At 34.8% G+C, this 17,454-nt stretch overlaps 1 protein-coding gene across 4 annotated transcripts in view; it reads right to left on the bottom strand.

Annotated features, from left to right (window-relative positions):
* The window catches only part of LOC105463680 (TSC22 domain family member 2), a 52,127-nt gene that overhangs the window by 16,995 nt on the left and 17,678 nt on the right, over positions 1-17,454 (bottom strand). For 2 of the 4 annotated variants that reach the window (XR_011619802.1, XR_976470.3), the window contains one exon: positions 4,766-4,922. The exons of the other annotated variants lie outside the window; for them this stretch is intronic. The gene's annotated coding sequence lies outside the window, so the exon portion shown is untranslated. The remainder of the gene's footprint in view (positions 1-4,765; positions 4,923-17,454) is intronic. 4 annotated transcript variants of the gene reach the window in all.

Here is a 17,454-nt window from a genome sequence, read left to right as displayed (position 1 = left end):
TGTTGAGAGACTAGATGACAACTTGGAAGGAACACTAGACATGATCCAAGTACAGGATAGGTGATTAGAATAAATGACCACTAAATTCCCTTCTAACTCAGCTTTATAATTCAAAACTCAGAAGATAAATTCGGAGAGGTGGTATTAAATAAAAGGGCATTGGTTCTGGAGTTATACCCACTTTGGAATCCCATCTCTCATCTTATTTTATAACACACAGTCTTGCTGTCTCCCAGGTTGGAATGCAATGGCGCCATTATAGCTCTCTGCTGCCTTAAACTCCTGGGCTCAAGTGATCCTTCTGCCTCAGTGGGATTAGAGGCATGTGCCATGATGTCTAGCTAATTTTTCTTTTTTGCGGGTAGGGACAGGGTTACTCAAGCTGCTCCTGAACTCCTGGCCTTAAGCAGTCCTCCTGCCTTGGACTCTCAAAGTGCTGGGATTACAGGCTTGAGCCACTGCACCAAAACTGAGATAATGACTTTAGACAAGCTAATATTTAGCCTCCCTAAAGGACAATAATAGGACCGGGTACTGGGATTCAGAGATAATGCATTAGTATCTGGCACATGGTAAACACTTACTATGTTACCTAATAACTTGCAGTAATAATTTATAGTGGTCAAAATCTAAATGTCATGAAATACACAAAAAACACTGACTTAGGAGTTAGGTAATGTGGTTTCTACATTTGAGTCTTGTCTCTAATTCCATACAATAATCTCTAACATTATTTTCAAATACCAAATTTTGTGATGCTACATTCCAAAGGGGTTGTAATGAACTTAAAACATTTATCAGACACGGGGGATACGTCAAATAAACATAATTCCAGAGTTTGTGAGTTTACAATTAGTGCAGGAGATATACAAGATGTTAAGGGTGATAAGTGCTAAGACAGAGCAAGATCTGAGAGGGTGTTCTGGGGCCACATAATCAAGCTCTTGGATCAGGAAAGAGGAAGTGACACAGTTGGGTGGAGAAAAAAAAGACAGGTACAAAAAAATGTTCCAAGTAAAAAGAACAGTAGGTGCAGTTGGCCACATTAGAAAACTCAAACGACAAGGACCAGTCAGAAGGTTGTTGCATTTTCACATAAGAAAGGATAGTGCACTGAATGGGGACAAGAGATGGATAGGCTGGCAAAACACTCAGGAGGCAGACATGGCAGTACTTTGTGATTAACTGGCTATGAGAGATCAGGGAAGTTTGAATGTAAGGAGAGATACCTAGGCTGGAAGTAATGGGTTTGAGCACCTTAGAGCACACAGGTGACTTCCTATAGCATAAAGATGGTATGTGCCTGGAAGCCATCTATAAGCTCTTATTACGATGAAGAATGTAAGAAGAAGACAGCATTCTGATGACTCCTTTATTTATTTATTTATTGAGACCAAGTCTCACTCTGTTGCCCAGGCAGGAGTGGAGTGGTGTGATCATGGCTCAATTGCAGCCTTGACTTCTCAGGCCCAAGCAATCCTCTCACCTCAGCCTCCCAAGTAGCTGAGACCACAGGTGTGCATCACCATGCCCAGCAAATTATTTCTGTAGAGATAACTCCCTATGTTGTCCAGGCTGGTCTTGAACTCCTGGGCTCAAGTGATCCTCCCACCTCAGTCTCCTAAAGTGCTGGGATTATAGACATGAGCCACCATGCCCGGCCTCCAATAATATTTAAAAGAACAGACAGAAGGGAAAGTCTGCCAACTGGTCTGAGAAGCAACAACCAGCAAGGCAGAAGGAAAAACAGGAGGGAATGGTATCACAGATAACAAATATCAGTTAAAAATTAAAACCTATCACGTATCAGTATTAGCTTTAGTTTTAACTAAATAGTTTAAAAACTATTGAAAATCTACTTATCTACCATGATTGCAACTATTAATATATCTACCATGATTGCAACTATTAATATATATGTATTCCAAGTCTGGGAATATGCAAACAGTAAGATGGTAATTGTTAAAAACTTGGATTAAGTATGATTATTCTTATTCTATTTTCCAAATTTCCCAGTTTGAATTTTGAAAAGGCAAACATATTACTACTACAGAAGTTGGGGTACAAATGTATTATTTAAAAAAAAAAAAAAGACTTTTAGATAGAATTCTCATATTCTGATGACCTATCAAGTTGTGCATTTTTAACCATGGTGCTAAAGAAACAGTTTATACTAGATCTGCAGACTGTTTCAACATCACTCAGAAGCAAACAAATTTTAAGCAGTACTATTTATTGTAGATTCAACCTTTTATTATTAACACTTAAAAATAGGGAAAAGGTTATAAGGCGTGGAGCTCATCTGAGAGTAAAATTAAACCAACAAAAAGGATATGACAAAGTACAAGAGAAAACAAAACCAAAAAATCTCATGTATCCCCCAAAATTAATTTTGCCTGATAAATGCTTTAAAAGTGGGCCAAAAAAAGAGGGTTCTCAATAGAATTATTCACAACTAAAAGCAAATGGAAAACTCTCACATAGCATTTAATAAGGGTTTTACATGCAATATATCCCACTATCCCAAGAAATATCTGCAGTTCAAAGCTGCTTTTTAAATCAATGCTTCCTAGTGTTTGCTGTTTATAAATCCTAAATATGAAAGGATGAGTTCCTTAATAACACTATTCTAATAAGTACTAAGACTTTAAAACATATATTTGCATATATTCATAAGCATTAAATCTGAAAAGAATTTATTTTTTAATGCAATTAATACTTAACTTTTAGATAGTAAGCAACCTCCAACATTTATTTTTTGGCAAATACTTTAAAAGATACTTTGGTAATGGAGGATGACCCATTGCTACTTAAGTTCAAGATAAATCAAATTTATGAATTCACATCTTCATACAATATAAAATTCTCCTTTATCTTATCCTTCAAGTTTTCAGAGGATATCAGCATACCAGCATACTGATACCCAGGTTCCAGTTAGTAATAAGATTTGAATTCTAGCTCCAGAACTCAACAGCTATGTGGCTTGAGCAAGTTACTTAACTTCCCTAAGCTTTCAATTTTCTTCTCTGTAAACTGAGGATATTGATAATGTCTATTAATATATGACTTTGTGAAAATTAAATGAGATAACGTGCCAAAAATATTCAGCACAGTGCCTGACACTCAGTGGCCAAAATACAACTACTTTGCAGAAAAATCCAATTGACCCTTGAGCACAGAGACTGACAGTACGAAATTCCTAAACTAAATGTGGCTTGGCTCTGATTTGTCCCATCAGTCTAATGGGCATTTATAGTAACCCAGCACTGAATAAACATCAGTAAGAGTCATAGGATCAATGTTCTTGCTAGAAATTTTTCACGAGTCATACTTAGGTGTCTAACAAGGATTGTCCTTTTGACACAAAACATTCACTAGCAATGTTTCCTAACTGTTTTTGACAGACGAAAATTTGACAAACGCCCTGAAAAAAAAATCTGACAAATGCTCTGAACCTTTCACAGAAAAGTGAACATAAAAAAATTCTACCCAAAATTCCACATGGTTCATGATCTCCTGAATCCCAACCACTGACTACTAAATATGGATATCCTATACTAGAGAATTTAGAAATTATTTTCCTGATTATCAAAGTTATGTAGATTATAGAAAATAAAGAAAATACAAAAGTACATGGAATAAGAGATAACTTAATTAGTTTGTTGTATTTCCCTCCAGACTACTATTGATTGTAATTACTAGCTTAAGGAACTTAAGCTTACAGAATGTAATGAAATCATGGAATACTATATCAGAAACAATTTAGAATATTATTCAAAAGGCAGAATGGGCAAGGGATAAAATAACATGTCTCTGGTTAAGGATAAAGTTGGAATATATATATAGTGGCCTGTTTAGCTGGTATCAACCCATACCTTCTGGCTTTCTTGGAAAATAATTAATTTCAAATAATTCTTGACTGACATGCAGGATATGTATACCACACTTTAATGAAAACATGAATTCTACGATTATATGACCTTGGACAAATAATCCAGACTCCTTTTCTTCATCTACAAAATATTATGATCTTCAGATTAAAAGGTGTAAGGTCTTATCCTGAGCTAAACTCTACCCTTCCAATGGTCCCCCTACAAAATACGGCTGTATAAAACAAAGCAAAATAAGAAAGTGCACAAAACAAAGTAGTTTTTTTCTAAGCAGAATACAATTCTGAGAGAAAATTAATTTTCAGGGAATATAAAAAATGTGCAATGACTTCTAATATATCATTTTCATATGATACCAGCATCTTAGGTATTCTCAATGTAAGAACTGAAAAAATTTTATTGGCTTTATTTTAGACATTTAGAGGAAACATGTCTTTTATTAAGAAATAAAATCCCCCAAAGCAATACAATTAAGCTATATATTATTAAGAAAAATGGATTTTTTTTTAAAGAAAAGATGAATATATTATTTCTCAAATATCTCCTGGTATAACACCTAGAAAGTATTTGGGTTCTTCACTATATTGTAGGCATCTACAGCAGATGCAATAGCAGTATTTTAATAATCTTACTATAATACAGGATTTCACTTTCTTTTTTTAAACTGATGTATTTAGTAAACACCACTGCAAAGATACGGTCTTCAGCCTCAAGAGACTTTGAAAGGCTTACATACTCCAAATATTTAAAATTCCAAGTTTTAACTTATATTTAATATTGTACTCTTACACAATGTGCTCATTTTGTTCATAAATATTCATCTCAATACAATAACATCAGGTATAATACATAAAATCTAAGCCATTAAGTCTTACCAATTTATGACCTGATGACACTCTTGTGGACAACATTCAGTCCTTAGAAGCTAGAATAACCCTCCAACCATGTGAGGGCATCACAACTTTTAAACTTTCGGCTTTCGATCATTATTATGTCACATTCCTCCTCCGATGCTGAATTCTAAAAAAAATTCTAGCAAAGAGTTTAAGTAAATAAGTGTTTTAATCAAATAGCCTTTAAAAATCTTTTATAGCAAAATTTTATGTTTTACCATGATTATACAACTGATATTTTGTACTTTAAAAAATGAAAATAAATTTCATATTTGATCTGGAAAATTCAAACTTTAAATTTCAACATGGATTTTCAGGCCATCAGGATACTTGTTAGTAAAGAGTAAAGTAGAAATGGAACCAATTAAAGGTTTAAGATCATGATCCAGAAATTATGATTTAACACCATAACCTGATACAGACAGCTTTGTAGTCCTGTAGAACGGCATTTGAGTTCTATTGTTTGGTCCACATCCATGTATATGAGTTTCTTATTTTATTTTATTTATTTATTTATTTAGAGACGGAGTCTCACTCTGTCGCCCAGGCTGGAGTGCAGTGGCGCGATCTCGGCTCACTGCAACCTCCACCTCCTGGGTTCAAGCAATTCTCCTGTCTCAGCCTCCTGAGTAGGTGGGATTACAGGCACGTGCCACCACACCCAGAGAATTTTTTTCTTTTTTTGTATTTTTAGTAGACAGGGTTTCACTATGTTAGCCAGGATGGTCTCGATCTCTGACCTCGTGATCTGCCCACCTCGGCCTCCCAAAGTGCTAGGATTACAGGCATGAGCCACCATGCTGGGCCGAGTTTCTAGACTTACAGCATGGGTGGCTGGATCAGTAACAATCCATACCGATCATTTAAGTGCTTAAGAAAGAATTCCATTTTTATATCTAAATCTTCATGTCTCTACTATCCCCGATTTGAAAACAGACAACATAATGGCAAGAATTAAATTTTATTATGTGCTTTATATAATTGACATAACAATGTATCCTATGCAGCAGTGGTCCCTATTGCTCATCTGTATATGGGCAGGGAAGAAAACTGGAGGAAGAATGATTTAATAATGGCAAAAATCACTTCATTAAAAATATCGTGTTAAATTTATTAAATTTTACCAGAAGGTTTTCAATTGGGCATCTATGCTAATCACTGAAGAATAGTATCATTAATAACATTTTCTGTCTGATAAGAATGTACATTTATATTTTTGGTTGCCAGTAATCCACAGAAAAGGAAATCCATAGATTTGTGGGCATAGTTTTGCCTAAATTAACTCCCTAAATAAAACACTATAAAGGGGCAGAGGGGATGGGAGAAAGAAAAGGGCCCTTACTGAGGATGATCAATACGCATAAAGCTATAGAAAACTGAAAGACAGCATTGCTCTGCAGCTATCTAAAAAGATACTTGACCCGAATGTACAGGATGGCTCATGCTGTTGCAGATTTTAACTTTCAATAGAACTTTTCTATTACACATGGTCACTTAAGTCTCTCACATAGCCTGAAAAATTATTAGAATTTTTCCAATATAATCTTTCCAAATGTAATCTCACAACACATTTGACTTCAATATAAATCATACAACTTTATTTTGTCTTCTGTGAAAGCACAGCCTTATAATGTAATCACCTGGTGAAGGCAAAAATCCGTATTTATGAGGATAAGTAGTTTAAAGTTGTGGTCATTTCATTAACATATTACCAAATGTTTCTAGAAAGTGTTAATAAAACTCATCTCCTATCAACTAATATACTAAAAATTTTTAAATCTTTTGAAGATTTACTTTTTATAGGACAAACATACAGTCATATTTAGTAAAGTAAATACTTCCTGAAATACTTATCTATAATGCTGGTAAATCTGCTTGTCTGCAAGGCTTTGATTTAAGGTCATTTAAAGGGCCGACGGCTTGACCCTTTGTTAAAGGGCCTGCCAACAAAAAAGCCTTGTTATGGTAAATGCTTAGAAAGTATTTTTGGAAGATACAATTAAACCAGTCATGTGAAGCAGTTATTTTACTGCGAAAACGTACAAAAAAAAATTTTTTTAAGAGTGTGTACATTACACAAATGTATGGTTAAATCAGGACTTTAGAACTGTATACATTTTAAAAGATACAAAACTTATGTATCAAAATTTTCCTAAGCATAAAATTTCAAAACTAGTTGTTACCAAGTCCAGGGTCATATTTCAAGAGTTTAAATCATTAAATTCCAACATGTAGGACATCCTTATTAACAACCTGAAATGAAACTGAGTAAAGTGGTTACAGATGAACAGCATTCAGATTAACCAGATACCCTTTAAAATTTAAAATTAGAATTCTTCCTAAAAATGAATATTTAATGAGAAAACTGTACTAATATTATCAATCATAATCTTGACTCTCTGGCAAGACTGCTACCAAAACCAAATCCCACGTATTCCCTATAGTTTTTTTATCATTTCCTTTTGTGAGAAGGTGAATCTATATTAAAAGAAAAAAACAGTGAAAGGGGAGGAAGGTGGATGATTTATAATTTCCAAGTAATTACTTGAAAATGGATATGCTAAATCAAACAGGTCTACAAGAGTTCCTAAAGGAACCTGGTTTTCTAATGAATGTGCTTATCTTAGTTTGATAGAAAATTTTGTTTTCAGGTTTAAACCACATTTCCTTAAAAGATTCCGAAAATTCTACAAGATTATCCATTAATATAGCCATATTTTCACCCTGCTGTTCAAAAAAGTTCACTACATTGTTTGGAGAAATCCTAGCCATGATAAACCAATGCTTGGTCAGAAATACTTATTTTTAAATGGAAAAACGGGGCAAACAGGGCAATCCTTTATGTCCTCCAATAAATTACACAGAGTCATTCCATAGGTTATATATTGAAAAAATAAACTTTAAAATATCAAAGATAAATTTACTTTAAAAATTAGTACAAATGTACCTAAATAAAAATAAAACTGCTGGGAAGACAGTATGTTCCAAAAAATTAACATATAAAAAAAGACGGGCCAGGTGCAGTGGCTCACGCCTGTAAGCCCAGCACTTTGGGACACCAAGGTGGTGGATCATTTGAGGTCAGGAGTTCAAGACCAGTCTGACCAACATGGAGAAACCCCATCTCTACTAAAAAATACAAAAATTAGGCAGGCATGGTGGTGAGCGCCCATAATCCCAGCTACTCAGGAGGCTGAGGTAGGAGAATCGCTTGAACCCGGGAGGTGGAGGTTGCAGTGAGCCCAGATCGCACCACTGCACTCCAGCTTGGGTGACAGAGCAAGACTCCATCTCAAAAAAATAATAATAAAATAAAAAAGACACACATAAAAAGACACACAACACACAACGACAAGAAACTTCATCTATCTGTGGTTGATCCAAGATATCATTTAAGACACAATTAGCTATACCAGAAACTAAATATATATAAGCATATATATATATAAGCATATGTACATATATAAGCATATGTACATATATACACATACATATATAAGCATAAGTACATGTATATACATATATAAAGTGTTGGGTATTTATGCATTAAATCAAATGCACCTATTGGTAGAAGAAATACAAAATATACAACTTAAAAAATTTCATTAATACAGCTTTGAAAAACAGCTCTAAGAAGATAGGCTATTGGTATTTTTAACATGCTTATTCTCAAATGATTTATACACTTGATCCTTTCAAAAGGAGTAGAAACAGCTTATAAAGAAGGCAAAGGAAAAAGATATTGAAATTAAAGGTAGAGCTCCCTCTAAAAACGGAAAATCAAAGTAAGTATAAGCCAGTTACATAACACTCAAATATATGTATAATAAGGAACTGCATGTTTTGTTAAGAGAAAGCTGAATATTTGGGTTGGACACAGTGGCTCACACCTGTAATCCCAGAACTTTGAGAGGCTAGGGCAGGGCGGATCACTTGAAGACAGGAGTTTGAGACCAGCCTGGCCAGCGTGCTGAAACCCCGTCTTTATGAAAAGTACAAAAATTAGTAGGGCGTGGTGGTGGCGCCTGTAATCCCAGCTATTCGGGAAGCAAGAGAATCACTTAAACCCGGAAGGCAGAGGTTGCAGTGAGCCAACATTGTGCCACTGCACTCCAGCCTGGGTGGCAGAGCAAAATTCTGTCTCAAAAAGAAAAAAAAAAAGCCTCCTATTTTTTGACTCTGAGCTTAATAGCGGCTAACACAAAAGAAACGGAACATTTATTTATATACTTATTGAGACAGAGTCTCACTCTGTGGCCCTGGAGTGCAGTGGTGCAATCTCGGCTCACTGCAACCTCTACCTTGTGAGTTCAAGCAATTCTTATGCCTCAGCCTCCCAATTAGCTGGGATTAAAGGCATGCGCCATCACACCCGGCTAATTTTTGTATTTTTTGTAGAGACGAGGTTTTGTCATGTTGCCCAGGCTGGACGCAACTCCTGAGCTCAAGCAATCTGCCCACCTTGGCCTCCCAAAGCGCTGGGATTACAGGCATGAGCCATCATGCTCGGGAGAAATAGAACTTGTAAAGAGACCATAATATATTATGCTTTTTGAAGAGATGGTATCTCTTATTTCTTGAAACAAAAGTAGTTATGACCACTCTAGAAAAATACATTTAGCAACATTTTCTGGACTAAGTACTATCTAAAATAAAAACAGCTACTACGAATAAATGCAGACATTTTCTGAAGACCAATGGTTAGCATCACTGTGAACAGGAGTGTTATTAGCCAGACACTGCAACTCTTTTTCCTCCTTGTTCCCCTTCCAATAGTGTGTAGGACTAGGGAAAATATACTTCTTTATTAGCAGGCAGATATGTAGAAAGATGTTTCTGTCTTCTATGACAAAGGTTACATATATTCTGAACATCTTGCTATTGGTAGAAAATACGTAGTTACTATGGATACCACCATTAGTACTGATACTGAAGTCACAAAGAAAATTCTCAGTACGTGGCCATATAAATAGCTGGGGACACTGACAGCCATGCTGCCTGCATACATACTTTAACTTAGTGAAGACACCACTATTTTTGGGCCAAATTATCACACAATTAAGTGAAAAATACAATAGAACCTTCCAAATCTTTTAGTATTTATAACCAACAATCTTCAAACTTTGAAACAATTGGGAGATAAACTGGCATAAAAATGTTATTTCTTAAGGATATTTACTAATGGATAAACTCTAAATTATTATCACTTATTTAAACTTATTTCTATCAAATATGAAAAATACTTTAGAAGTAGCCAACTAAAGCTTAAACACAGGAGCTAATTTTTGGTAAGCTAAGGCATAAAAGCTCTGTATCAATCACAAAAATTTAATATATTCCCTGATTTGAGTAACTTGGAATATTATGAGCATGTTTATACACACAAACTAAAAGAATGTCAGGCTAGAATACAAAGAGTCAGTCATCTCTTTCTTCTACCTCTACCTACCACCTCAAATCTTAATAAAAATAAAAAATTAAAATAATTCCATTAATATTTCTTTCTTCCCAAAAGGTTGCCCAACTGTGGACTTAAATACAACTGAAGAGATGTGAATTTAAAATTTTAAATTGCTGAGGACTAGAATGGAAAAACAAAACAACAAGAACGACAAAACTCAAAAAGATGCTCTATGTTTATCTGGTTCAACAATTCCGGGTTCCTTAAATTTCCTTCTTGTCTGAACAAGTTCAGTTAGTTTTTTTGTTTTTTGTTTTTCGTTTTTTTTGTTTTTTTTAAAGCTCTGCAATAGAATTTTAGATTCTGTAGAAAAAAATACATTGAGTTTGGCGAGTTAGTTCATATGTACACACATACATACACTTTTCTGTTCTATTCAAAGCCTTGGTTTACTTAAAACCTATTTGATTGAAAAGTTAAAAGAATTGAATAAATGAATAAATAAATAATAAAGAGACCTTACCAGCTATTCCCACATTTTTCAAAACTGTTTCTCAAATTTCACCTGAAAATAATTATCAAAACATCTCAAAATAGGCTGGGATGACTTAGGTTGAGAAATTTATTAAATAACATATTAAATTTACTAAAGAGGAAGGTGGTAGACATATTAGCAAAAAGCATATATAATGGTGGGTGAGCAGTTAAGAAATAATTTCTCTTTGCCAATTCTGAAATCTAGTAATGTGCTGAAAATAGATGTCAGAATGTCTAGTGTCCCACTTCAGCTAGCCGTAGAAAAGTTTAGAGAAGAGATGTTTAGGGTCCAGTGAAACACCACTTCGAATAATGAGATTCGGATTTGTGGTTAAAAATCTCACAGCAGACAAGACACCTAACACAACTACCAGAATAAAACTAAGAGGATACAACAGAATATAAAGGATAGCAATACATAATTTGCAAACCCAAATGGTGATGTAAAATGTCTTTAAAATTATACTATTTTTTCCAACTCAAAATAATTAAAAGCCCAATTTAATACATACATACAAAAATCACAGTACGGAAAGGGAAGTACACAAATATTCTTCAATTTCTATTGTAACGGACACATTAATATACAAATGTTCTCCTAGTCTTGCCACCCACCACCCCAACTTTGAGCAATAAAAGACCTCCCCTTATAAAACTTCACCAATTCTAGTAGTTGTTTCAGCTGGATTTTAGGCAGTACTCCCTTGCCTCCCAATACTTCCAATAACAGAAACTAGCTAAGCAAGTACATTTTTTTTCTAGTATTTTATCCAAAACGTTAATACTGCCTTTTTTGTAAATATCTAAATTTTAAATAATCCTATAGGTGACTAATACAAGTACTCATATATTCAAACAAGACAGGAGGGGAAAAAGACAACATAAGTATAATTGGTGAACCTATACTGGCTCTTCTAACAGATTAAAAAATGGCTATGAAGGATATTATTGTAATAACTGACAAAATCTGAATATGTACTATATATTCATATTTGATAACAGTACATTAATATAAGATACCCTGAATTTGGTAATTACATTGTTGTTAAGAGAATAATCTTCTTAGGAAACATACACTGAAGTATCTGAAGTTAAATGGATATGGTACTTTCTATCTACTTTTTTTTTTCTTGAGATGGAGTCTCACTCTGTCACCCAGGCTGGAGTGCAGTGGTGCAACCTCGGCTCACTGCCAGCTCCACCTCCTGGGTTCACACCATTCTCCTGCCTCAGCCTCCCGAGTACCGGGCACTACAGGTGTCTGCCACCATGCCTGGCTAATTTTTGTATTTTTAGTAGAGATGGGGTTTCACCTTGTTAGTGGTTCCTAAAATAATATGTTAGGATGATAAAGCAAATATGACAAAATGTTAACAAACATTGAATCTTGGTAAGAAGATTGAGTTCTCTGTACTATTGTAATTTTTCTGTAAATTTCAAATTATTTCAAAATAAAGATTCAGACATTTCTCTTCTTTTTGATTGGAAAATAATATCCTCAGAATGTTCTAATCTCTAAGACCAATCATCCTCTTCAGACTTCCTTCTGTTCTCTAAATACAGGTGATATTGCCCAAGGTCCTGGCTTGACCCTTTACCCTACTCTAATCCTTGGCCTTTCCTAAAGCTTGAACTCTAATAAAACATTCTTAAATCTCAACTAGCTTTAATGTCTATATCAAGCTGCAAGTCTGCAGCCTCAGCTGTACCCCAAATATTTTCACCTCGACTTTGTACCAGCCAGTTTTTTGGATGTACTTATCCAAAAAACAGCTAAAACCAAAAACCTCATCACTACTTTCTCCTTCCCAAACTAATTCTTTCACTAATACTTCCTAACAATACCAGCATTCCCTCAGTCAATTAGGTTTGGCACTTTGGAGTCAGGTTTGACTGCTCCCCTATCATGACCAATCAGTTGTAAAATCCTGTAATTCCCATCTCATCCCCATTGCCTAATTCAGGCCTCAGTACCTTTCTAGAATCACCGTCTCTAATCTAACTGCTCTCCTCTCCTGTCTTCAAATATGTTATACACCCACCAAATTTAATTTTATCCTTATCATATAAGCCCAGTACTTTCATAGTGGTGCACAGTATTTCCTCTAACTGGAATGTTCCCTTCCCCTCAGTTCTTTAATTCTGCGTGACCAAATTCTACCCACCTTTCAGTTTCCAACTCAAAAGCCACCTCTTGAAGAAACTTTGACCAATCCCTCCAGCTGTACTTGAGAGACATGAAGTGCTTACATTTTATATATTATCACTTTCAATCACGTGATAATGTCTTTACCATTTTCCATATTAAGACCAAGCTCACTGAAAGCAGTTACTAAATCTTACTGTTTCTTCTAGTATTTAATTATAGGAGAACAAACTTTTGCTGAGTCAAGGAATTGCAAACGTTCCTGATATTTTCCCTTAGATTCATTCAGAGCTACTCTAAAAAGGTGAGATTTTTAAGGTTTTAGAGTCTTTTGGTTGGAAAAGGTGATGTAAGACCACTTGAGATGGTAACAGAAAAATGCCTTAAACAGCAAGTATCTATAATTTGGGACAAACATGTATTGTTAAACAGACTACTTTATTAATATGACCAAGCATCTAATACTTTACTGAGCTTCCCAAGTAGCTTTTCAGAACATTGTAGGCACGGGTTTCAAACAGTTTTAAGTGGCTTCTTTCATTAAAATTCCAATGACCTACATTCACTACACTCTACATACAATTGTATTTCTTTCCTACATACTACTCTTATTTCCAGATCAACAAGAATTTGAATTGTATTTTTGAGAGCATCAATTTCATAACCAACCATGTGGCTTTTAAAAACTTGGAGGCCTGGTTTTCCCTATGGTCCTATGACTGTGACCTAGACTGATGATACCCATTTATATATATAGTCCATGATTTCTAAATGAAGTTAACCTTAAATTCTGCCAGTCAGTCTGTAATGTGTAGTTATTTCTCTCCATGAGTTACTCTACCTCCACTTGGCACCTGGGTATGAAGAATTCACTAGTTTTTAAGATGCTGCTGAAATGATCAGCATGGTGTTAACTGGTGCCTAGTTATTTGTGGGGCTTCATTTACCACCACTATCTACGGCAATTCTCATTTCCAAATAAGCTTACTGTCACTCATTTTCTTCTGAGGGAAGCTCCACTGGTTTCTCTATTCAGACCAACATTTACTGCCTCTGACATGGAATTCTTTCCTAAAAGAGCAGAATAATTTGCTAGTCTTCCATTCCTTAAGCAAATACACAGCTCTTTAAGGTTTACTGATAATCACAGCCAAAAATGACAAAACAAGTAAATGAGTTCAATTCCAATGCTTGTACTTACCTCTTTTCTTTTCCATTTAGAAAAGTGGGGGAAATAAAACTCCAGCGTAGGCATTTTAAAGTAACTAAAACTAAATTTCACTTAAAATCAGCATCCTTGGTTAACAGACAGGAAGATAGTGATGGCAAGACCATTTCCCAAGGGATCTGTTTACTTTTAGTAAGCTTGCTCAGGTCTGCCTATTGCAATACCCCTGGATGTGCAAGTAGAGTATAAAGAAATTTGGTTTTCTAGTTAGTTTTGTATTTAGAACAACTATTCTGTAGAAACGGAGTACAACAGATTAGTCACCATCATTTCTTACTCTAGTTCTAGAAATATCACCTAAAATCACATTAGTTGTGGCAGCCCTGTCACTTGCTAACCAATACTACAAAATGCCATTAACACACATATCTAAGTATTTTTTTTTTTTTTGCTATAACTAGTCAACCTAGGTTTCAACCTCCCTGAATTTACATGTAAGTTCTTCCAATTTCTTGGTTTCTGTATTTGTTTCAGTTAAATTTATAAATGCTGTCATCCTCAATGGCTGTCACTTCCTTGATTTAACGTCATCTGAACATAACCACACCCTGAGGTTTCCATCTAAATCAGAGATTCAAAAATGAGTTTTAGAATGAATATATAAAGCTTTCATCCTCTAAGTACCACTGATTACCTGCCCCTCCTACCCTGGGCCTGTCCCATTCCCCACTTAAGAACTACAGATTAAACTACTGATGAAAACCTTACTTAACTGACTCTCCACACCAATAAGACCAGACTTGGTACTTACTATGTTCAATAAAGGAATAGTGCTATGTTACAAATTAAAATGGAAGACATAATGACTAAACACAATGTGGAATCCTGAATTGGATCCTGGAACAGAAAAAGGACACTTAAAAAAGTGGAAAACTTGGTAAAATTAAAATAAGATCTGTAGTTAATAGTATTCTATCAATGTTAACTTCCTAACTTTGATAATTGTACTAAGGCTGTACAACATGTTAACATTAAGGGAAGCTAGGTAAAGGACATACGAGAACCCTCAGCACTATTTTTGCAACTTTAAAATTATTTCAGATTAAAAAGTAAAATAAAAGGAAGGAAGGAGAGGAAGGGAAGGAAGGAAGGAGGAAATGAAGGAAGGAAAGAGGGAGGGAGGGAGGAAGAATAAAAGGTGACAATCATTAAAAAGCTATACTCTATTAATTTTTAGCTTCCTGGATTATCCTCTACTAGACGTCTTTTAGTGGAATTGGTTGAAATATAATCAGATAATAAATTATGTAAGTACTAGGTACAAATTAGTAAGGAATCTGTTGGGGTTGGTCACAAAATGGTTCAGGTACATATCCTCAAGATACTTACACATAATCACTAGAAGAGAACATGTAACCAATACCAATCTCCAACAAATAACTTACTTGAGTGATTCTTTAAAATTACATAGTTCATATCTACAACTATGCAGAACCATACAGATGAATCTCAAATATAATACTGGGTGAAAGAGGTCAGACACAAAACACATAGTGTATAGTCCTACATATATAACACATTAGAAATTAGGATTGGGAGGGGAAGTGACTGATGGGGGGGCACAAAGAGGAAATGAAAGGGGCTTATAATATTCTGTCTTGATCTGGGCGCTGGTTACACAGGTATGTTCAATTAGAGCTATGTATTTATGAATGGTGCACTTTTCTTATACAAATTATACTTCAATAAAAAAATTTAACAAGTCCTATCACCAAGCATTCAAAAACTAGATCAGCTAAGTTGTACAACTTGAGTTTTACCATTTGAGATAACAAGTACTGGTGGATGTTCATGATGGAGCCAAGCTTCTTAGAGATGAGTAAAACAAAATAAATTGTCTCATATGGTACCAAAGGTATTTACGATACAAGCAGCTTAGTTCTAATTTATTCCTAGCTTCAAAAACATCTCATAGAGAACAATGATAGGAAATACTGGAAGGCGTTCCCTACACAAAATACTTGAGGCTATTGAAATACGAAGACTTTTTTTTATCCAATAATTTTAAAATTAGAGGTAATAAATGTAAGTGAATAATCACTGTAGAAAACAATCTGAGAGATCATCAATTATCTAGTGAAAAAATTTAGGATAAACTTACTAGACTTTCATTTTAAGTTAATAACCCATATCTACTACTTTCCTTATAAACTTCTCTCTAAATACTGATGTTATCATAAGGATAGACAAGCACACCTAGCAACTGTTCTCTCACTTGTTTTAACAACATTTATGCATTTCTTAATGAAGACAAAAGCTCTGCAAATGCTTATCAATAGGGTTAAAGCCTTACAAGCTACCTAATTTCTTCCTTTAGTCTAGCTGAAGTTTCTTCCCTTTAGTACTCCTTTACTTTAGTGACCTGGTATTTAGAAGAGGGTAAAATTGTTTGCTATAAATTCTTACGCTGAGCTTTTGTAAACAAAGGACTCCCAAAGACAACCTGCTCCCTGCACCCCAGTGATCATCAGGATAGGTTTCTAAACTAATTCTGCCAATTTAACAAAGCAATGCCAAGTATTAACTTCGGAAAACTGTTGTTTAGAAAATAGGAAGTCAAATTTTAAAGTTACTATTCTGAAATACCAATAGGCTAGGATCTCATGAAAAATTAACTCCTCCATAGTAAGATAATCTCCCAGAAAGCTACGGCAGTTATAGTATTTATATTTAGTAAAGAGTCAACTCAAAAACAGTTTGGGCTACTGAAGAAAGGGTTGGATTATTTTTGAGTTATCAGTATCTACTGTCCCTACATTTGAATGGTTTCAGCTAATTGATTCCCTGAGGACTCTGCAAATGGCAGATAGAGAAGACAGAAACCATGATGGCACCTACAGAAAAAGGGAAAGGAAGGCTTGAGGGTAGCTTCAATTTTAGTACAATAACTGAGTAAAGCACTGGATATAAATGCAAGGAGAAGTATCTAAATATAGGCAGAGGCAGGCTACTTGGTGAAAAGTCTATTAATTTGCCAATTATAATTTAAATATGGAAGGAAACAAAGGGGCCATTAGAGAATTTTAAGTCAATATGAGAAAGGTACATTAGTTACTTATATTTTAAAATATATTCTGCTAAATTGAAAGATTTCCTGGGGAAAAAAGGAGATTCTTGTCTTTCGAGTTACGCAAAATCAAACTAGGGATATTCAGCTATTTAGGGCAGGTTTACTGAAAATGGGCACTTAAAAGCTGCCCCTACTGAAAATGATTTCCAACATTCACAAATAGGAGCCTAAAATTTGTTATCTAGCAATAGTGAGACAAATCTATGCCTCAAAATAAATAGATAATGTAGAAGATAACGTTAGGGACTTGCAGTCCCTTAAACTCCCAAACATCTCTCTTTTTCTTTTT

This window comes from Macaca nemestrina, chromosome 2, assembly GCF_043159975.1.
Source record: "Macaca nemestrina isolate mMacNem1 chromosome 2, mMacNem.hap1, whole genome shotgun sequence".
Classification (NCBI taxonomy): Eukaryota; Metazoa; Chordata; class Mammalia; order Primates; family Cercopithecidae; genus Macaca; species Macaca nemestrina.
This window is presented reverse-complemented; position numbering and strand designations above follow the sequence as displayed.